Source organism: Phyllobates terribilis, unplaced genomic scaffold, assembly GCF_046119375.1.
Source record: "Phyllobates terribilis strain yellow unplaced genomic scaffold, ASM4611937v1 Scaffold_7__3_contigs__length_470593459, whole genome shotgun sequence".
NCBI classification, from domain to species: Eukaryota; Metazoa; Chordata; class Amphibia; order Anura; family Dendrobatidae; genus Phyllobates; species Phyllobates terribilis.
The window spans coordinates 30,580,625-30,604,448 of NW_027362767.1; the positions used below are offsets into that span (position 1 = coordinate 30,580,625).

At 43.9% G+C, this 23,824-nt stretch overlaps 1 long non-coding RNA gene across 1 annotated transcript; it reads right to left on the reverse strand.

Moving 5' to 3' along the window:
• Positions 1-2,601: 2,601 nt before the first annotated feature.
• On the reverse strand, positions 2,602-23,824 carry LOC141152846 (uncharacterized). Its single transcript, XR_012247166.1, has 3 exons — positions 23,706-23,824; positions 3,891-4,068; positions 2,602-2,824 (listed from the first exon to the last, which is right to left on the reverse strand). It is a non-coding gene; the product is annotated as an uncharacterized lncRNA (long non-coding RNA).

Genomic DNA, 23,824 nt, shown 5'->3' on the forward strand with positions numbered 1-23,824 from the left:
TTCCCAGAGATGCTTAGCACTTGTTGGCCCTTTTGCCTTCACTCTGCGGTCCAGCTCACCCCAAACCATCTCGATTGGGTTCAGGTCTGGTGACTGTGGAGGCCAGGTCATCTGGCGTAGCCCCCATCACTCTCCTTCTTGGTCAAATAGCCCTTACACAGCCTGGAGGTGTGTTTGGGGTCATTGTCCTGTTGAAAAATAAATGATGGTCCAACTAAACGCAAACCGGATGGAATAGCATGCCGCTGCAAGATGCTGTGGTAGCCATGCTGGTTCAGTATGCCTTCAATTTTGAATAAATCCCCAACAGTGTCACCAGCAAAGCACCCCCACACCATCACACCTCCATGCTTCACGGTGGGAACCAGGCATGTAGAGTCCATCCGTTCACCTTTTCTGCGTCGCACAAAGACACGGTGGTTGGAACCAAAGATCTCAAATTTGGACTCATCAGACCAAAGCCCAGATTTCCACTGGTCTAATGTCCATTCCTTGTGTTCTTTAGCCCAAACAAGTCTCTTCTGCTTGTTGCCTGTCCTTAGCAGTGGTTTCCTAGCAGCTATTTTACCATGAAGACCTGCTGCACAAAGTCTCCTCTTAACAGTTGTTGTAGAGATGTGTCTGCTGCTAGAACTCTGTGTGGCATTGACCTGGTCTCTAATCTGAGCTGCTGTTAACCTGCGATTTCTGAGGCTGGTGACTCGGATAAACTTATCCTCAGAAGCAGAGGTGACTCTTGGTCTTCCTTTCCTGGGATGGTCCTCATGTGAGCCAGTTTCTTTGTAGAGCTTGAAGGTTTTTGCAACTGCACTTGGGGACACTTTCAAAGTTTTCCCAATTTTTCACACTGACTGACCTTCATTTCTTAAAGTAATGATGGCCACTCGTTTTTCTTTACTTAGCTGCTTTTTTCTTTCCATAGTACAAATTCTAACAGTCTATTCAGTAGGACTATCAGCCGTGTATCCACCAGACTGCACAACACAACTGATGGTCCCAACCCCATTTATAAGGCAAGAAATCCCACTTATTAAACCTGACAGGGCACACCTGTGAAGTGAAGACCATTTCCGGTGACTACCTCTTGAAGCTCATCAAGAGAATGCCAAGAGTGTGCAAAGCAGTCATCAAAGCAAAAGGTGGCTACTTTGAAGAACCTAGAATATAAGACATATTTTCAGTTGTTTCACACTTTTTTGTTAAGTATATAATTCCACATGTGGTAATTCATAGTTTTGATGCCTTCAGTGTGAATGTACAAATTTCATAGTCATGAAAATACAGAAAAATCTTTAAATGAGAAGGTGTGTCCAAACTTTTGGTCTGTACTGTATATTATTGGTCATTTACTGACATTACAGATATATTATTGGGCATTTACTGACATTATAGATACATTATTGGGTATTTACTGACATTACAGATATAATATTGGGCATTTACTGACAAACAGATATATTACTGGGTATTTACTGATATTACAGATATATAATTGGTCATTTACTGACATTACAGATATATTATTGGACATTTACTGACATTACAGATATATTATTGGACATTTATTGACTTTATAGATACATTATTGGGTATTTACTGACATTATAGATACATTATTGTGTATTTACTGACATTACAGATATAATATTGGGCATTTACTGACAAACAGATATATTACTGGGTATTTACTGATATTACAGATATATAATTGGTCATTTACTGACATTACAGATATATTATTGGATATTTACTGACATTACAGATATATTATTGGACATTTATTGACTTTATAGATACATTATTGGGTATTTACTGACATTATAGATACATTATTGTGTATTTACTGACATTACAGATATAATATTGGGCATTTACTGACAAACAGATATATTACTGGGTATTTACTGAAATTACAGATATATTATTGGTCATTTACTGACATTACAGATATATTATTGGGTATTTACTGACTTTATAGATACATTATTGGGTATTTACTGACATTACAGATATATTATTGGACATTTACTGACATGACGCATACGCTCGGCTGCTGGAGCCATATGTTATATACAGCTGGGAAGTATTCGCCTTTAGAGACGGCTGCGGGGGATGGGTGTGTATATGATGGATATTATGGAGGCGTAATAACAGACTTTACACAGACCTTGTATCGTACAAGTCACAGATAACATTGATTCTCAGTGATACGTTGTATTATTATCAGTTCTGCCCTTCAGAACTTTGGGAAAGTTGGATGGGAAACAATATAACACCCATTGCATCTACTCTTTGTCCTTTCACCCAACTTTCCCAACTTCCTAATTGGCAGATTTATTGACCTTCTTTGTCATGCAGGAGTCCTGGAAAGCTGGGTGCAGCATTTTTCAATCCCGTTTCTTTTCCACCTGAACTTTCCCTTTTTGTGTTATTTTCAGCCTGGAAACAAGGTGAGATGTAAATGAGCAGAATCGTTGTCTCCAAGGAGACGCTGCGCAGCTTTTATTTTATACAATTAGATGCAGAAAGTAAAACTGAATTTTTCATTTCCCTCTGAATCAGGCAGAGTTTGGGCCCTGTGTGGGGCCGCCGCCTGGGGCGATGGATCTTCAGAGACGCCCACGCACCATTATTTATTGAACATCAGGATGGCACATATCGATCGTGCCGCTTTCATATCAGAAAGTCAACTTGTCAAACCTCATCCTAGAGGTAGAAAAATCCTCCAAGAGGCGTCTCCGGCGGAGATCGGGCACATCTGGTGACCCACATTCACTCATACTGCTTCATTTCAGTCTTGCCATACAGCATTATCTTCAAGGATCTGATAAAAGAGAAATCACGCGTCATTAATAACACCTCATGTGTCAAAGGAGGCTGAACTGCAATACCAGACTCAGCCTGTGGACAAGGGTGGCGCTGTTTCTAAGCAGAAATAGACTTCTAATCTCATGCATCCCCTTTATTAATAAAGAGATTTCCAATGTGTTACATTGTATCACATAAATGAATGAATGGTCCGCTGTTCCTGGCGCTGTGCAATCATTACTATGATTACTGTGATACTATGTATCATGTCCTAAGGTCAATGATATTACACATTATAGAAGAGGTTGTATGGGATATCCTGACACAGGAGTGATGCGGATTCTTGGCTTTCTCCATTAGGCTTTTGTGCAGGGAGCTGTCCGGTTCTCTGGGGCTGAAATGTCCGCTTCCTGATCTGGCCCCATTTACAGCGGAGGTCACTTTGCTGGATATTCATCCTCCACTCACCAGGTTAAATTCACACTATGTGGAAATGCTGCTAATCTGCACCGTAAAAATCCACAGTTGAAAACAATTCAAATGCAAGTGGATATAATTTTAATAAATCTCACGCGTGCCTCGGACATAATCCATCAGAAATTGTCCTAATCTGCAGAGTATGCCGTCAGCAGCATGTCACTATTTCTGTTGTGGATTGGGCACTTGATAGGTGATAACTGCAGGATCTGTGAGGGCCCGATCTTTGGGCCCTCAACAATTCACTCAGAATAGCAGTTGAGCATGTGCACTTCCGTTCCATTCAAAGTCTATGGGTCTTAAAGAGATAGATAAGTGTCAATGAGCTCCCCCTAGTGGTGGATACAGGTACTCAGAATTACAGAAATCAGAAATTTCCCACAAAGGAAAGATAAATAAGTGAGTTTACTGCTTCAGATTGGCAAAATAGAGCCACATTATAATTAAGTTTTCTAATCCCTATATCGGGGCAGGCATACCATAGGTGCAACCTGTGCAGCAGAACATGGGACACCTTAATACGTTTTTAAAAAGGGATCAAGCTGGTATAGAAGAAGAAATAAATGGTTACTCCCAATACTTTGCAACTCCTTTCCATCGCTTACAGCGTTCCTGACGGTCTCAGCCTCCTGGTCCCATCTCAGCACATCAGAAATTCTTCCTTAGCCAATCACTGGCTGCAGCGGTGACCGGCCTTAGTCAGCAGTTGAAGAACTTGTAAGTGTTGCTCCCTTTGCCTAGGAAACCAGACACCTCTGATAGACTGCAGCAGTGGCCGGTAACCTAGACAAATCAGAGAGGTTGCACAGTTCCTTATTTTTACAAGTACTTTGTAATTTTAGCCATTTATGATGACAAGAAAACCACTATAACTCATTTATTTTTTTTTGTAATTTAATATTTTTTTCTTTACTTGATTTGGAAAAAGAAATTTACTTAGCTAATAATATAATTTAATTTGACTGAGGCAAGTATCAGAATGTTCCGCAACTAAAGAAGTAATCTATAGTAATTCTGATTTGTGTATTTGCTACATTGTATCAAGGCTGGGTGAATGTCCTCTAGTTGTGGTGATTCATGTCACCGCTTCTTTAATGCCATGGACCTGCCCTAACAGAGGACCACTTAGATTTCGCTATGGAACATCATTGTCCGAATCTTTAATATATTATCCACTTGCCAGAAGACATAAGAAGATATGAGGAAACTCCAATCCTTGGACTTGTCCTTGAATGTTGATCAGAAGGTCACAGCCTTGTTTTCTATGATACATAAACTTGAAATGTTTCCCAAACTGTTTATGTCTCCTGCATTATGTTATGTGACTTAGTGACTCTGGGGGGCATGGAAGTCATTGGCTGGTAGCCCACCAGCCCTCGGCATGTGTTCCCCTTACACAGATGAAAATTTGCCCTGATTGATTTTAATCTATTAACATCACTGAGAATTAGATGAGTCTCCTCCGTCCGGGGCTCTGTGCGCTGCTCAATTAGAAACTTCATTATCTATACATGAGTACAGAGACGTTCCCTGACTGATCAGATGATACAGTATCATTGCTCTGGAGAAGACTGTGGAGATGAGTATTTTCATCCCCATTTTCCCATCTTCTTTCATCAATGTGTTTAATTTAAGGGTTTTCCTGTCTAGAAAACTTGTCAGGAGACAAGGAGATCCTTAATAGAGAGCTGTTCATTTTATCAGCAGCAAATTACCAAGTGAAGGCAAGTTCACCAGGAAATCTAGCTGGACCCATAGCAGATCCAATGTTAAAGAGGCTTTCTGTGATAAAGCAAATTCTTTATATCTCTTGTGTTAATATTTACTTAATAGAGTTTTCATTATGCAACACATCCTGAGATCTGGAATTACATCCTGTATTATACCCCAGAGCAGCACTCACTATTCTGCTGGTGCAGTCACTGTGTACATACATTACATTACTGATCCTGAGTTACATCCTGTGTTATACTCCAGAGCAGCACTCACTATTCTGCTGGTGCAGTCACTGTGTACATACATTACATTACTGATCCTGAGTTACATCCTGTGTTATACTCCAGAGCTGCACTCACTATTCTGCTGGTGCAGTCACTGTGTACATACATTACATTACTGATCCTGAGTTACATCCTGTATTATACTCCAGAGCTGCACTCACTATTCTGCTGGTGCAGTCACTGTGTACATACATTACATTACTGATCCTGAGTTACATCCTGTATTATACTCCAGAGCTGCACTCCCTATTCTGCTGGTGCAGTCACTGTGTACATACATTACATTACTGATCCTGAGTTACATCCTGTATTATACTCCAGAGCTGCACTCACTATTCTGCTGGTGCAGTCACTGTGTACATACATTACATTACTGATCCTGAGTTACATCCTGTATTATACTCCAGAGCTGCACTCACTATTCTGCTGGTGCAGTCACTGTGTACATACATTACATTACTGATCCTGAGTTACCTCCTGTATTATACTCCAGAGCTGCACTCACTATTCTGCTGGTGCAGTCACTGTGTACATACATTACATTACTGATCCTGAGTTACCTCCTGTATTATACTCCAGAGCTGCACTCACTATTCTGCTGGTGCAGTCACTGTGTACATACATTATATTACTGATCCAGTACGGATCCTGAGTTACATCCTGTATTATACTCCAGAGCTGCACTCACTATTCTGCTGGTGCAGTCACTGAATCTTCATTATATTCTGAGCTCAATGAAAAATACAAATATGTTGATATGAATATGAATGGGACGACCAGACTCCATGACAATGATGTTCTCCTTCCTACATTAGTTCTCTGTCACCGCTGTTCTCCAGGTTTGTTCTATCAGAGCACAGGCGCTGAAAAAGTTTCATGGTGGATGGAGACGCTCATGGTGGATGGAGACGCTCATGATGGATGGAGACGCTCATGGTGGATGGAGACGCTCATGGTGGATGGAGACGCTCATGGTGGATGGAGACGCTCATGATGGATGGAGACGCTCATGATGGATGGAGACGCTCATGATGGATGGAGACCCTCAGGGTGGATGGAGACGCTCATGGTGGATGGAGACGCTCATGGTGGATGGAGACGCTCATGGTGGATGGAGACGCTCAGGGTGGATGGAGACCCTCAGGGTGGATGGAGACGCTCATGGTGGATGGAGACGCTCATGGTGGATGGAGACCCTCAGGGTGGATGGAGACCCTCAGGGTGGATGGAGACGCTCATGGTGGATGGAGATGCTCATGGTGGATGGAGACCCTCAGGGTGGATGGAGACGCTCATGGTGGATGGAGACGCTCATGGTGGATGGAGACCTTCAGGGTGGATGGAGACCTTCAGGGTGGATGGAGACGCTCAGGGCGGATGGAGACCTTCAGGGCGGATGGAGACGCTCATGGTGGATGAAGACGCTCATGGTGGATGGAGACGCTCATGGTGGATGGAGACGCTCATGGTGGATGGAGACACTCAGGGTGGATGGAGACGCTCATGGTGGATGGAGACCCTCAGGCTGGATGGAGACGCTCAGGGTGGATGGAGACGCTCAGGGTGGATGGAGACGCTCATGGTGGATGGAGACCCTCAGGGTGGATGGAGACCCTCAGGGTGGATGGAGACGCTCATGGTGGATGGAGACCCTCAGGGTGGATGGAGACCCTCAGGGTGGATGGAGACGCTCATGGTGGATGGAGACCTTCAGGGTGGATGGAGACGCTCAGGGCGGATGGAGACCTTCAGGGTGGATGGAGACCCTCAGGGTGGATGGAGACGCTCATGGTGGATGGAGACCTTCAGGGTGGATGGAGACGCTCAGGGCGGATGGAGACCTTCAGGGTGGATGGAGACGCTCAGGGCGGATGGAGACCTTCAGGGTGGATGGAGACGCTCAGGGCGGATGGAGACCTTCAGGGTGGATGGAGACCTTCAGGTCTCCATCCAATCTGCTCTACATCTAATCCTTGTCCCCATTCTTGTAAGGTCAGGACTGTGTAAAGTGTGATCCTTCAGATATCACAGAGTTACTCTATTAGTATTCAGGCTGGAAGAGTGCGACAACTGACTGCACCTCACACCTTCACTATAGTGATGGGTAACCGGGTTTCCATGGTAACACAGAAATGTATCAGTTTATAAGAAGTAAGTTACATAAGAGGCGTCCGATACAGTATAATATACCGAACAAACCTACACTGTATATACAAAAGTATATATACAGGCTGCACAATATACAATATACACCACACAATATATATATATACACATATATATATATACTGCACAATATACAGTACACATAGATAGGATCTGTACATACAGATAAAATATGCACAACACCTGTATACTGTATATACCAACAATGTACAATCTAACCTCACAAAACAATACACATATATCCCAGACCACTATAAAATATACATAAAATACAAACAAAAATATACACAATAAATAAATAAAATCTACACAATGGAGATTATTTTTAATACTATCTATGTTACACAGCCTTAAAGGGGTATCCTGGCTGTGCCTGTGAGCTGGCACCTTCTGGTATCAGCCACGTTGCGTGTACAATGGTCATGTGTCGTGCTCCCGTCCGATCACTAACAATCCATCATCGGTAGATGTGACGTCACCGGCCCCGTTCTGGCAGCACTGACTTCCACATTAGGAGGTGAACCCCCCATTATAAGGTGACTATTTTATCACGGTGGTTCATGATGTTTCAGAGATCTGGGGCAACGCATCACTGTCAAAGCCAATCGGATAATTTGTTGCAAAATTTCGGCACAGTGTTGCGTTTAGGCCATGACGACTTTCCAGTGTAATCACATCCCTGTACTATACATGGTGCAAAAGGTTCTAAAAGTAATAAATATGACGCAAGTCATGAAAGAAACACTTTTGGCAAAAATTGCACTAGAATTCTGTCACATTTAGCATAATACATACTGTATGCTCCAATGTACACAATGCATCCAATAAAATATACACAATTCACCCACATAATGCAAAGATACACACAAATGATACAAAGCACAATATAATATATGGAATCCACATTACAATCTACACAGTATACGTACAATACATATATGCACATTGCTATATACACCATACACATCAACAATGCACAATACAATATACACAATACACACATACAATACATATATACACAATACACACATACAATACATATATACACAGTACACATCAACAATCCACAATATACACAATACACACATACAATACATATATACACAATAGACACATACAATACATATATACACAATACACACATAAAATACATATATACACCGTACACATCAACAATCCACAATATACACAATACACACATACAATACATATATACACAATACACACATACAATACATATATACACCGTACACATCCACAATCCACAATACAATATACACAATACACACATACAATACATATATACACAATACACACATACAATACATATATACACAGTACACATCAACAATCCACAATATACACAATACACACATACAATACATATATACACCGTACACATCCACAATCCACAATACAATATACACAATACACACATACAATACATATATACACAATACACACATACAATACATATATACACAATAGACACATACAATACATATATACACAGTACACATCAACAATCCACAATATACACAATACACACATACAATACATATATACACAATACACATCAACAATCCACAATATACACAATACACACATACAATACATATATACACCGTACACATCCACAATCCACAATACAATATACACAATACACACATACAATACATATATACACCGTACACATCCACAATCCACAATATACACAATACACACATACAATATATATATACACCGTACACATCAACAATACAATATACACAATACACACATACAATACATATATACACAATACACACATACAATATATATATACACACATACAATACATATATACAACGTACACATCCACAATCCACAATACAATATACACAATACACACATACAATACATATATACACCGTACACATCAACAATCCACAATATACACAATACACACATACAATATATACATATATACACCGTACACATCCACAATCCACAATATACACAATACACACATACAATACATATATACACCGTACACATCAACAATACAATATACACAATACACACATACAATACATATATACACAATACACACATACAATATATATATACACACATACAATACATATATACAACGTACACATCCACAATCCACAATACAATATACACAATACACACATACAATACATATATACACCGTACACATCAACAATCCACAATATACACAATACACACATACAATATATATATATATACACAATACACACATACAATACATATATACACACAGTCCACAATACTAGCTACACAACACATGTAAAACCCGCTATACCACATACACAATACACCTATTATACATCTATACAAGCATTGCACAAAGTTCACAACACTCTACATATGTTTATATCTGCACGCAGTATATTAATCACAGATATATGTATGAATTTGCAGAAATATTTTCTAGATATACTGTAACTTCTTCTTTCTTGGGGGAAATGTTGTGTTGAAGTATCTTTTAATGATGCACGAGGCGGAAGGAAAAAAGTAATGCAATTATTCTATGAGGAGCTTTACCCCCAGCCATGTGCTGAGAGGCCATTCCTGCCAGCTTTCCACAGACTCCTCTTTGTGGCTCAGAACATTTGACCTTTCTGAAGTTTTTGCATTCTATTCATGAACCAGGAGGCTCTGTATACTCTAACATAAGGATGTGTGAAAGAGCAGGGAAATGTGTGAGTGGTGACCCATTTGAGCATATTTTTCATGTATGCATCAATTAATGGGCCTTACAGTCAATGGCGTAAGTAGAGTCCAATGAGTCTCAGAGCAAAATTTAGATCTTGGCCCCCCTCTACATGTTCGTCCAATGTATGGGCCCTTGAGGTGTGCCAGATCCTGTGAAGACATTCGTGTTTGCCCTCTCATGTAACAAAGTCCCCTTTTCTGTAATACGGTTCCCTATCCTGGGCCTTTTTTGGTATAGTGACCCCATCCTGGGTCCCTTCCAGTAATAGTATCCCCCATCCTTCTATAATATCCCCCATACTGGGTCCCTTCCTGGTATAATGTCCCCCATACTGGGTCCCTTCCAGTAATATTCCCCATCCTTCTATAATGTCCGCCATCCTGGTATAATGTCTCCATCCTGGGATTCTTTCTGGTATAATATTCACCTTTCCTATTATATTGTTCTCCATCCTTGGCCCCTTCCTGGTATAATGTCCCCCATCCAATGTATAATGTAGGAAAAGCAAAAATTCTCCAGCGGTGACAATCATGTCATTGCTGGCAAGTTTTTGTTTTTCCTGAATTTTAACTTCGACCCCAACCAGGGTAGCTCCGTGCGATGATCTCTATCCTCTTCAGGTGCAGTTGAATACGGTGAGCTGACTCTCCCACTTCCCCCTTCCTGGTTGTGCATATATCCTCCTGATATAATGCCCCAATCCTGGGCTTCTCCATGTAATAATGTCCCTGTTTTGTGGCTCTTCTCCAACAAATATAAACGATTATACTCTTCTTCCCCCGCTCCGAAGACATGCGGCATCCTCTTCCATAGCCAACGCAGGAGCTAGCAGTTGACTTCAGCATACAAGCGACGGGCAGCGCATGACATCACTGACATTCACCGCCAGTGACTCTCCCATCGTTTGTCCCTTCCTGGTATACTGCCTCCCATCCTAGGCCCCTTTCTTCTATAATATCCCCCATCCTAGGCCCCTTCCTGGTATAATATCCCCCATCCTCGGCTACATCCTTCTATAATATCCCCCATCCTGGGCCCCTTCCTGGTACAATATCCCCCGTCCTAGGCCCCTTCCTGGTATAATATCCCCCATCCTCTGCTTCATCCTTCTATAATATCCTCCATCCTAGGCCCCTTCCTGGTACAATATCCCCTGTCCTAGGCCCCTTCCTGGTATAATATCCCCTGTCCTAGGTCCCTTCCTTCTATAATATCCCCCATCCTAGGCCCCTTCCTTCTATAATATCCCCCATCCTAAGCCCCTTCCTGGTATAATATCCCCCATCCTAAGCCCCTTCCTGGCATAATATCCCCCATCCTAAGCCCATTCCTGGTATAATATCCCCCATCCTAAGCCCCTTCCTGGTATAATATCCCCCATCCTAAGCCCCTTCCTGGTATAATATCCCCCATCCTAGACCCTTTCCTGATATAATATCCCCCTTGAGCCCCTTTCTGGTATAATGCCTATTATTTCGCTCTTTAACAACACATTTAGAAAATAAATTTTTTCTCAACTTCCTCCACTCCCACAAAGTGCAGTGCCCTCTTCTACAGCCAGCAGCTGCGTGTCAGTCATTGACGGCGTATGACGCCACTGTCGTGCGCCGCTCGTAACTGTCACGCCAACATCAGTTGCCAGCCTCTGATTGGCCAGTAGCATGTTTTGCAGTGCAGGGAGCCGGCAGGTCTCTGGGCCGCAGTACATGTCATCTGAAAGTGTGTCCGACAGACATCCAGCTGAAATAGCTTCTGGCGTTGGCGGACCTCCCTCCGGCGCGGCCCGGTTGTGGTCGCACTCTCTGTGACTGCGCTCATTATGCCCCTGTTACAATATAATATTTTAGAATCAGTGGAGCAGAGTAGGTAAATCTGCGCCCACTCAGCGCCGTCTAAGCCGCATATGTTCCTCTGTGGTTTTTTAATGGCTTTTTTCTGAACACCCCCAATAAACGCTTGAATCCCTTCTATTGACTGTAACTTGAGCAGCGGGAGAATAATTGCTCTAAATAAAGTTGTTTTGAAATGGTTGCACTATTAAAAATGCGCAGCGCTCCTTTCCCGCCGGCGTCTCGAGGAGCTGTATTGTTCACTTCAGAAAAGTTGCAAACTAAAGTACAGTAAGTATTACAGGGACTTTGTAAGATTTTTGCATTGCCATTGGAAACGGTTTCTTCTTCCATCCCCCACTCTCCAAAGCGTCTGCTAATTAGATAAGTGTGCAGGAAACCAAGGAATCAATTATAAGAAGCAGAGAAAACTGCAAATTCTATAGAGGCAGAATGACAAGTATCGTAGTCCTGGGGGATTGCTTACAGTTTATCGCTCTACATTGTATGTAAAGATCTGTACATAACAAAGCACAATGATTGTATGCTGGGAAATGCAGCAAATTTCTAATCTCATGCACCTTCCAATTTCTCACCATTTTCAAGATCACTGCTTGCTGTCCTGATTAGGCCAGGTTTACGCAAGCATGAGAAAAACTGTCCAAAAAAATGGACAATTGTCATGTACGTTGTCATATAATCAACAGTTATCCAAAATTTACATGGCCAAGAAAAGTTTCCTACAATAATATTATTATTATTTATTATTATAGCGCCATTTATTCCATGGCACTTTACATGTAAAAAGAGGTATATATAGCAAAAACAAGTACAATAATCTTGAACAAAAAAGAGTCAGCGACTGGTACAGGAGAAGCGAGGACCCTGCCCGCGAGGGCTCACAATCTATTAGGGATGGGTGAGGATACAGTAGGTGAGGGTAGAGCTGGTCGTACAGCGGTGTGGTGGAGCGGTGGTTACTGCAGGTTGTAGGCTTGTCGGAAGAGGTGGGTCTCAGGTTCCTTTTGAAGGTTTCCACGGTAGGCGAGAGTCTGATATGTTGGGGTAGAGAGTTCCAGAGTAGGGGGGAAGCACGGGAGAAATTTTGTATGTGACTGTGGGAAGAGGAGATAAGAGGGGAGTAGAGCAGGAGATCTTGTGAGGATCGGAGGTTGCGTGCAGGTATGTACTGGGAGACTAGGTCAGAGATATATGGAGGAGACAGGTTGTGAATGGCTTTGTATGCCATGGTTAGGGTTTTGAACTTGAGTCTCTGAGTAATGGGGAGCGAGTGAAGGGATTGACAGAGAGGAGAGGCCGGGGAATAGCGGGGGGACAGGTGGATTAGTCGGGCAGCAGAGTTTATTATTGGAGGGGTGCGAGAGTGTTAGAGGGGAGGCCACAGAGCAGGAGGTTGCAGTAGTCGAGGCGGGAGATGATGAGGGCATGCATTAGTGTTTCTGCAAACTCTTGGTTGAGGAATGTGCGGATCTGGGAGATATTTTTGAGTTTGAGTCGGCAGGAAGTGGAAAGGGCTTGGATATGAGGTGTGAAGGAGAGATCAGAGTCCAGGGTTACACCGAGGCAGCGAGCTTGTGGGACTGGGGAGAGTGAACAGCCACTGAATTTGATGGATAGGTCAGATGGGGGGGTTGAGTGAGGTGGGGAAAGATTATGAATTCCGCTTTGTCCATGTTAAGTTTTAGAAATCTGGCAGAGTGGAAGGATGAAATAGCAGACAGACATTGTGGGATTCTAGGTAGTAAGGAGGTGATATCAGGTCCAGAGAGGTAGATCTGTGTGTCGTTAGCATAGAGGTGATACTGAAAGCCATGAGATTGTATGAGCTGTCCCAGGCCTAAGGTGTAGATGGAGAAGAGCAGGGATTCTAGGACTGAACCTTGGGGGACACCGACAGATAGGGGGCGAGATGAGGAGATGGTGTGTGAGTGGGAGACACTGAATGTCCTGTCTGTTAGGTATGAGGAGATCCAGGATAGGACCAAGTCTGTGATGCCGAGAGATGAGAGAGTCTGTAGTAAGAGGGAAAGGTCCACTGTGTCGAAGGCAGATGACAGGTCCAGAAGGAGGAGGATAGAGTAATGTCGCCTGGATTTGGCGGTTAGTAGGTCGTTGGTGACTTTAGTCAGGGCAGTTTCAGTGGAGTGATGCGGTTGGAAGCCAGATTGTAGGCGGTCAAAGAGAGAGCAGGAGGAGAGGTGGGAGGACAGTTCAAAATGGACATGTTGTTCCAGTAGTTTTGAGGCATAGGGGAGAAGTGATATGGGGCGACAGGTAGACACTGAGGATGGGACAAGATAGGGCTTTTTGACGATGAATGTGATTGAGGCATGTTAGAGACATGAGGGGGAGACACCAGTTGTTAGTGACAGGTTGAAGAGGTGGGTTACGGTTGGGATGAAGACTGTGGTGAGGTTAGCGATGAGGTGGGATGGGATTGGGTCAAGTTCACAGGTGGTGAGGTGTGATTTGGAGCGTAAAGAGAAAAGTTGATCTTCTGTAATGGTGAAGAAGCTGGTTTTGGAGGAGAAGGGTTGAGAAGATATGAGGAGGGGCTTTGGGGACTGTAGGCAAAAGCTTTGCCTGATGGTGTCCATCTTCTTGACGAATGAGGCAAAGTCTTCTACTGAAATAAGAGGAGACGGAGGAGGCACTGGGGGACGGAGGAGAGAATTGAAGGTGTTGAATAGTTGTTTGGGGTTGTGAGACAGGGAGGATATGAGAGATGAGAAGTATGTGTGTTTTGCTGCAGTGAGTGTGGACTTAAAGGTAGTGAGGGACTGTTTGAATGTGATGCAGTGTTCATTGGAGTGGGACTTTTTCTATCTACGCTTGGCAACCCTGGAGGCCTGTTGCAGTTCTTTAGTTAGGATGGTGTGCCAGGGTTGTCTGTTGATCGTGCAAGCTTTGGTATGTGTGAGGGGGGCGACCGAATTGAGAGCTGCAACTGTTGTGGTGTTGTATAAAATGGCAGCAGCATCTGCATCATGTAAGGAACTTATGTCTGTAAGAGGGAGAAGGGATTCAGAGAATGAGTGTAGATCAAGGTTTTTGAGATTTCTGCGAGTGTGTGCAAGTTTGTGGAGTGGGGATTGTGCACCTGGAGAGGAGAGGGAAGAGAATGTGAGTAAGTTGTGGTCAGAAAGAGGGAGAAGTGAGTTAGAGAGGTTAGATAGTAAACAGAGGCTGGTGAAGATGAGGTCCAGTGTGTGGCCATCTTTGTGAGTGGCTGTGGAAGACCATTGAGCAAGGCCGAAAGAGGAAGTGAGGGATAGAAGCTTAGAGACAGATAGGTGGGAAGTGTCAATGGGGATGTTGAAGTCGCCCATGATGATAGTGGGGATGTCAGTGGAAAGGAAGTGAAGTAGCCAGATGGTGAAGTTTTCAAAGAAGGTGGTGGCTGGTCCTGGGAGGTGGTAAATGACGGCCAGTTGGAGGCTGGAGGTGGAATAGATGTGCACACAGTGGGAATGGGGAGAAGCAATTATCTGACAGGAGAAAACCATCTGACCACCTGACTGTAGGGATGTGCTGAGGAGGACCAGGATTTGGAGAGATATTGCCAACAGTGAAGAGGAGCAGGGAAAGTGTTAGTAGGTGGGAGCAGGAGAGAGCATGAGGTTGCTGTCTGTGTTTAGAGACACAGGATTGAATGTTCAGGGACAGATCTGAGGAGGAGGTGAGATGGATGGGGAGAATGGAGGGAGAGATGACCAGTTCCTTACTAGGTGTAGGGATTAGGGGGTTAATAGAAAGTGGAGGATTACAGGGAAGAGAGTGAAAACTAACAGAAACATTGTTTACTTTTACTGTGTATCCAGTTTTCTTCAGTTCCCTTCTGGTCCAATTCGGGTCTAATTCATGCATTATACTTGTATAACACACTAGGGTGATACACTGGGCAGACTAGGTCACCAGAATTCCTGCTCACAATATACCTGCTAATATTCAGGTGTGAAGCGGAGGGAGAGGCCTCTACTCATCTTTATCAGATAATTACAAATTGGCCAAAATGCAGGATATAACACAAGCAAAGTAAAACAGGCTGGTCATAAAGAAAAGAAAGGAGGTGAACGGGGGAAGTGCAGGGGTCAGCAGACAAACATAATGGGTTAATGCAAGACAGGAGAGGTAAGATTTCTCACACAGAAAGCTCGATGCCAATAATAGTTACAATATATCGGTAAAAATGGATGCAATAGAGATGATTCTCTTGGGATTAATTGTTTAATTTTTTGCACACCCACAGATTTGAATGGGCAAATCTCATCCAAAACACTGAAGAGACTCGAGCATGCCGCAATTATTTATCACAAGGACACTGGTTCTGTGTCCACAAAAACTTTCATCTGCACACCACAATTTCATAACATTATTCTGTCCTATGGTCATGTCCTATCCAGTTTTAACACAGTCAGTAAACATCCATACAGTATGCTCATCTGAACAATGCCCTAAATGTTTAAGAGTATAACTACTGTACTATAATACTGCCCCTATGTACAAGAATATAACTACTATAATACTGCCCCCTATGTACAAGAATATAACTACTATAATACTGTCCGCTATGTACAAGAATATAACTACTATAATACTGCCCCCTATGTACAAGAATATAACTACTATAATACTGCCCCTATGTACAAGAATATAACTACTATAATACTGCCCCCTATGTACAAGAATATAACTACTATAATACTGCCTCTATGTACAAGAATATAACTACTATAATACTGCCCCCTATGTACAAGAATATAACTACTATAATACTGCCCCCTATGTACAAGAATATAACTACTATAATACTGCTCCTATGTACACGAATATAACTACTATAATACTGCTCCTATGTACAAGAATATAACTACTATAATACTGCCCCTATGTACAAGAATATAACTACTATAATACTGCTCCTATGCACAAGAATATAACTACTATAATACTGCCCCCTATGTACAAGAATATAACTACTATAATACTGCCCCCTATGTACAAGAATATAACCACTATAATACTGCCCCCTATGTACAAGAATATAACTACTATAATACTGCCCCCTATGTACAAGAATATAACTACTATAATACTGCTCCTATGTACACGAATATAACTACTATAATGCTGCTCCCATGTACAAGAATATAACTACTATAATACTGCCCCTATGTACAAGAATATAACTACTATAATACTGCTCCTATGTACAAGAATATAACTACTATAATACTGCCCCTATGTACAAGAATATAACTACTATAATACTGCCCCTATGTACAAGAATATAACTACTATAATACTGCCCCTATGTACAAGAATATAACTACTATAATGATGCTCCCATGTACAAGAATATAACTACTATAATACTGCCCCTATGTACAAGAATATAACTACTATAATACTGCCCCTATGTACAAGAATATAACTACTATAATACTGCCCCTATGTACAAGAATATAACTACTATAATACTGCTCCTATGTACAAGAATATAACTACTATAATACTGCCCCTATGTACAAGAATATAACTACTATAATACTGCCCCTATGTACAAGAATATAACTACTATAATGATCTTTTTATTTAAAACTGACAACCAAATATTACAGAATAATTACATTAAAATCACAAAATAATAAATATTAAAGAAAATAAATACTGTGTTGTTACATCACTTACACAATAATATTAGATAACATTGATAAATCCCGCCACATGAATGTTCCTCCAGTTCACATTACCGGAGTTAATCTTTATGTCCTTCTTATACACTGACTTGAGACTTTCCAGGATCTTATACCTGACACTATCACAGGACAGGACCTCCTTATTGATGAGCAGGCAGCACCGTGCCCACCACAGATGATAGATGGTCACCACATTTATTACATATAGTGAGCTTCGGTTATACGCCCTGAGCTCAGGCTGGAAGTCTCCGTACAGCAGCTGACCATACGACTGTCCCACCAGGTGCGGTAACTTTAGGGACAAGGACACACACTCCCATACCTGCATACTGAAGGGACACTCTAGAAGCAGATGCTCCATAGTCTCCTGTATATGGGGGCACTCTTCTCTAGGACAGGATCTGTCTGATACATTCCTGCACTTTAGGTTATCTCTGACGTACATCTTACCATGGAGCCCCAGCCACGCCACGTCTCTCATATGAGGGGGAACTCTGGGATCTAGTACGTTTTTTGCAGCCTGTTTTACATCTAGACTTGGGGCGCCCCTCAATTGAACATGGACACTAAAGTGAGATGACAGTCCGTTCTTATACAACTCCTTCCTACTGAGCTGCCTGACGTCCTCATACAGGATCCTCCATCTAATAACCTTACTTATTACATGGACACCATACCAAGAAACATTATTCTTTAGTCGGCCTGAGATTCTCTTGATGGGGTCCCCTACCGACCACACGGACACAAACTGCTGGATCTGGCTCTTAAACAAACAAGACCATGGCGTCTTCTCTGAATTCTTACAAAAAGAGAAATTCTTCATAAGAAACATGAGATTAAAGAAGAGCTCAGGACACGGCATGGAGAGACCACCCTCCTTATGGGGGAGATAGACAATGTTTCTCCTGACCACATTCACTCTGTTACCCCACAAGAAGTGAAAGAAGACATTGGTAAGTCTGGGGAGTAACGCATCGGGCACCGGGAACACCACACTGATATAGAGGAAGAGCGGGAGCAGGAAGGTCTTCAGCAGGCGGACCTTCTCCAGATACGTCAGCTTCCAGTGTCTCCAGCTCTGCACCTTCTGCTCACACACCACCAGCTTCTCCTCCCAGTTCACCTTCCCATCATCTACAGCTCCAAACACTACTCCCAAAATCTTTATCTGACCCTGAACTGTTCTGAAGGGCACAGAGAAGACATCACTGTCACCCCCCAACCACAACGCCTCGCTCTTCTCCATGTTCACAGAGGAGTTAGACACATTGGAGAAGGTTGTCATCTCCTGCTGTAGAGCCGTACAGTCTTCTCTAGAAGACACCACCACCGACACGTCATCCGCATAGGCGTAGAACTTTACATCCTCCACTGTACTCTGCAGGCAACACCTCAGCCCTGTGAAACCTCTATGATCCTGCACTTTTCTGAGGAAAGGATCCAGACTAAAGACATACAACAATGGGCTGAGAGGACAGCCCTGCCTCACCCCTGACATGATCCTGAAGGGCTCGGCCAAGTGACCATTAATCAGCGGCAGGCTTACAGCCTCCTTATACACAACCTGCAGCCACTGCACAAACCGCACCGGGAGGCCATAGTGTAACAACACCTGGTACAGGTAGTCATGATGGACTCTATGAAAGGCTTTACTCTGGTCTAAGCCCACAATATACACCCCCACATTGTGCTGCTTAATGTACGTCACAGCTTCTCTCACCAGCAGCAATGAGTCCTCTATCGTCCGACCCTTCACACCACACGTCTGGTTGGCGATGATCAGCTCACCCGCCACCTCACTCAGCCGATAATACAAGATCTTGGCCAGGATTTTATAGTCAGTGTTTAGCAAAGACAGTGGATGCCAGTTCTTTACATCTTTTAGATTTCCCTTCTTTGCTAAGAGAACCAGAACAGATCTATACTGGGACTGTAGGAGCTTCCCTGCAGAGAGGCAATCATTATAGATCTGCACCAGGTCCGGAGCCAACAAGTCCCTGAACTCTTTGTAAAACTCGCTGGTCAGGCCGTCCAGTCCTGGGCTCTTGTTGGCCTTTAAGGAGTCAATGCTCCTCTTCACCTCATCCTCAGTTATGGGATCGGCCATACTATCTGCCTGCACCAGGTCTAACGTTGGTAGGGACACCCCCTTCAGATAAGCTTTAATGTCATCCTTATTAATATGAGCCCCTTTATACAGATCTCTATAATAATCCCCAATGATCCTGTGGACTTTCTCCGGCTCTGACTGCTCCACCCCATTCTCATCTAACAAGCCAGTGATCAGCTTCTTACTAACCCTGTTCTTACAGGCAATAAAGGGATCTGGGTTATGGACGCCCCAACTATCAAACTGTCCCTCCGCCTTGAGAGACTTGAGGCGATCGTACTGCAGCTCCCTCATCCGCTGCTTTATATGGCTGACGCTCCGTCCGTCCACCTCCTCACCACCATTGATCCTGCTGTATAGCCGGCTGAGGTGCAGTCTCAGGGCTGTGTATCTCATATAATCCATATTACTACGTCTCCTGGCTGCTCGCATAATAAACTGCTTGATGTCACTCTTCATGATCTCCCACCACTCAGCTGTGTCATCACACATACACTGGGTGGTCCTACGTTCATTATAGAATGTGGTGAAGGCCTCTCTGAACCGAGGATCTTGGACCACAGAGCTGTTCACCTTCCAGTACCCCTTTCCACAGACCACAGCTTGGGCCAGATCCAGCGTAACACTCACCATACAATGGTCCGAATACTCCAGGGGGCTGATCCTGTACTGAGAGCATCTCACCTCCCTCTTTATATACACCCGGTCTATCCTACTGCCATTACCACCCTTATGGTAAGTGTACGTCTTACTGGTATGATGAGACCCATAGGGGTCTACTAGGTGGGCCTGCTGGACTATATTATTAAGGAACGTCTCATCATATCTTAGTTGCTTATGACTGCTGGATCTGTCCACATTACAGGACACATTATTAAAGTCCCCACACAATATAAATACTTTAGATGTAAAGCAATATGGTTTCATGTGGTCAAATAGTTCCCTCCGCTCTTTCCTGGTCTGCGGAGCATAAATGTTTATCGCTCTATAATGGATGGAGTCCAATGTAAAGTCCAGCATCAGAGAGCGACCCGGACAGATCTCCAGGACTCTGTCCACCTGGACATTCATGGTATTAAAGAGGACCCCCACACCGTCATTTCTCTCCAGACCGAAGGACCAGTATGACGGCCCAAGTCTCCAGTCTCTCTTGGCTGCATACACATGAGCATTGCTCTTCAAATACGTCTCCTGCAAGAAGAAGACGTCAGATCTCTCGTCAGACAAACGCTGGTAAATCGCCTGCCGCCGGCTCGCAGTCCTCACACTGTTCACATTAATGGAGTTTATTCTCAGCCGCATCCTGATCACTTAGACTTTTTGGTCTTCTTCCTCCTTCCACTGCTGTCACCTGTAGTGCCCCATCTCTTTGTGGACACGGGAGGGTCAGGATCCCCCTCATCAGAGACGTTTTCGAGGACGCATGAAGGACTTTGCTCCATTTGTGCCTCTTCTTCTTGGTCTTCTCCCAGCACATTGTAACGTCCAGGACTTATCGCCAGCACTGGAGGCTCAGAGGTTTTCTGTACTCTTGTGACTTTTCTGGTTGGATCCACAGATGCATTTTTTCTTTTTACGGTCACAAAGCCTTCCTCATCCACACTGGACAGTGCAGGCGGACTAACTGCTTCCACAGATGTACTGGGCTGATGTTTGGATGGTTTGGTGGCAGGCTTTCTGGACACCTTAGGCCTCTCTTTAACAACTGGCATTTTAGGCCCTACTTTAGTGGCTGATCGAAGCTTAGGTCTTATTATATTGGCTGATGGCGGTTTAGGTCTTTCTTTAGTGGCTGGTGGGCCTTTAGGTGGTTCTTCAGCGGCTGGTGGTCCTAGTAGTGCAGCATCCGTTAGTACCTCAGATTCTGGAGCAGGTTCACTGATACTGTGACTTCTGTCCTCATCCATACCAGCTTCTGGGACATCAGAACCTCTGGTGACATCTTCCTGAATAACTTCTGAGGAGGTCTGGCCATTATATTTATTGTGTTCTGCATGCCGGCAGTCCCGGAACGTATGCCCTGGTTCTGAGCACAGATTACAGATGACGGGTCCCGTGCATTTGTCCTTTGTATGACCTGACTGTCCACATAATGAGCATGTGATACGAGAGCAGTTTATGGCGAGATGCCGGCCCCCACATCTATGGCACAGACGTGGCTGACCAGGGTAGTAGCAGAACCCCCTCTCTGAGCCCAGGTAGAAGGAGTGCGGCAGATGTCTGGTCACACCGCTCTCTTGTATCAGCTGGATTTTCAGTGTATATCCTCCATTCCATATCTGCTCCTCATCATAGATCTTGTCAGGATGACTTCTCACTATGCACTGCCGGTTCAGCCAGTGCTGCAGATCCGCCACCGCCACCACCTCAGACTGCAACAGGACAGTGGCCGTTATCTCCTGCGGCTTAGATAGCTGGATACAATGGAGGTTATCCCAGATCTCATCTTCTCTGGTGTCATTATAGATGTTCCAGAACAAATCCAGATCGCACTGGAGCTTAAAGCTGATGTCATAGATCCTGCTGGATGGGATATGGATCAGAGCGTAGACCTCAGACGCATTGAACTTCATGAAGTCTTTTAGGAGAACTTTCCCAATGTAAATTCTGGATGGGATGTTCTCCTCTGGTCCTGTGTATTTTATCCTTACAGCGTTTCTCCTCTGAGGCGGGGGGTTCACTGGTCTGGTGACATTAGAGTACAGTCTCCTGAACTGATGGTCAGCAGATGGGTCAGTGCCGGAGCTTTCACCAGCCGCAGATGGGTCAGTGCCGGAGCTTTCACCAGTCGCAGATGGGTCAGTGCCGGAGTTTCACCAGCCGCAGATGGGTCAGTGCCGGAGCTTTCACCAGCCGCAGATGGGTCAGTGCCGGAGCTTTCACCAGCCGCAGGTGGATCATTGCTGGAGCTTTCCCCAGCCGCAGGTGGATCAGTGCCGGAGCTTTCACCAGCCGCAGGTGGATCAGTACTGGAGATATCCACCGCTGCTGGAGGATTAGTGCTGGAGCTCTCCCTAGCTCTATGATTACTGACACCTGACTGTGCTGCAACAACACCCAGATCTACTACTGATTGCTGCACAGTATTGTCTCTATTCACTGACATGGAGGGTTGAGAGTCCATTACCACTGCAGTGTGGTCTCCATCCGCTGACATACATGACATAGAGTCCATCACCACTGATTGCTGCACAGTATTATCTCCAGTCACTGACATGGAGGGTTCAGAGTCCATTATAATATTTGTATTATCTGTTGCAGACAGACATTCACTAGCACCAGTGAGCGGGGTCTCACTCACAGCGCTGAGGGGGGTCTCACTCACAGTATCAGTACAGGGTGCACTTTCTTTCTCACTCTCAGCAGCTGAGCTCACTTCATTGCTGCATAGAGAGGTCACTGCAGTTAACCCCTCGTTGGCTGGCACACTTTCCTCTGCAGCACTTTCTGGTGTCTCGGACCCCTCACATTGTGCTCCTGATATCAGCGCTGCACTTCTCACTGGGCTTCCTTGCTCCACAATGCTGTACACAGTTTTATATTTAATGTCCTTATTCCCTATGAAGCGTTTTCTGCTCACAGTCTGGGCTCTGGATTCTTTTTTTTTCTCTTTAGCCCAAGTCTCCTTTCTGGGCACAGAGTTTAAACCTTTCTCGAGTTTTTCTTTCCTGATCAGCAGCTCTCGGCTGCAATCATCCAGACACTCGCACTTCATCAGTTTTACCTTAGGATCAGTCTCTTTCTTAATTTCTTCTTTTAGTTTACTGATATGCAATTCCAGCTTAAATATACTTTGCCTTGTAACTTTAGCATTTAATCCTCCAACATAACAAGCAGGTTTAGAAGACTCACCAGCCACCATCTCCAGCTTTCCATTACCATCAGGTGCAGGCTGCAGGCCGGACTCCAGACCAGGGGCTTTCCCTGGATCATCAGCCCAGCTCCCCTCCCCTCCACCTGGGTCAGAAGCC